Source organism: Pteropus alecto, unplaced genomic scaffold (genome assembly GCF_000325575.1).
Source record: "Pteropus alecto unplaced genomic scaffold, ASM32557v1 scaffold121, whole genome shotgun sequence".
NCBI lineage: Eukaryota > Metazoa > Chordata > Mammalia > Chiroptera > Pteropodidae > Pteropus > Pteropus alecto.
In genome coordinates, this window is record NW_006434369.1 from 1,091,022 (window position 1) to 1,091,866 (window position 845).

Here is an 845-nt window from a genome sequence, read left to right on the forward strand (position 1 = left end):
ACTGAGATTAATGAGAAAGAAGTCTGAAAAAGCAATGTTCATTATTCCTTATTGTATTCATAATTTGGTCACAAAGTTCAAGGCAGCAACAGGGGTTTGGGCATGATTTTCATATATTTTTTTAAATTTTTTAAAATTTTACTTATATAGATGTCTAACCAATGTGCTATATACCTGAAATTAATTTAAATAAATAAACTTTTTAAAAAACATTACTTATTCGTATACTTCAATTTTTTTTTTTTTTTTCAGGCAAGGCAACCCTTGGTTGCGCTCACAGATTGCAAGGACCTTGTCAGTTTACAATCCTTTATTTTTTATTTTTTACACCTATAGCACCTGGTCTTCCTAGGAGCTCTCCCACCCAAGTGCTAACCAGGCCTGACCCTGCTTAGCTTCCGAGATCAGACAGGATCAGGCTTGTTCAGGGTAGCATGGCTGTAGACTCAAATTTTTAATGTGTTAATGTCTACTGTCCCCAAGAAGTAGAAGTTTTAAGAAAAATTTGCATCCAAGTCTAGTAGTTTGCCCATTCGTAAAATGCATTTAAGTTATACACATGTGGTGACTATTCATTAGAGGGTAACTGGAGCAGTTACGCAACACTACACAACGCATATAACTTTTTTTTCCTTTTTTGTTCTCCTTCTTTTTCTCCGCTTCCTTCTTTAATCACTTCTCTTTATCTTTATATTTTTCTATTTCATTTCTCTATGGTGTCAGCAGCCATAAGATTTCTTAGTAAACATGATATATTTATTGTAAATTTACATAATGTTCTATGATAAAGAATACTTTGTGATATAAATCAGAATCAATAAAAGAGACCTTGCAATTGGTTAAAA

The 845-nt window shown here is 32.5% G+C and overlaps 1 pseudogene; it reads right to left on the reverse strand.

Moving 5' to 3' along the window:
* Window positions 1–327: 327 nt before the first annotated feature.
* Window positions 328–446, reverse strand: LOC112477678 (annotated as a pseudogene).
* Window positions 447–845: the final 399 nt, after the last annotated feature.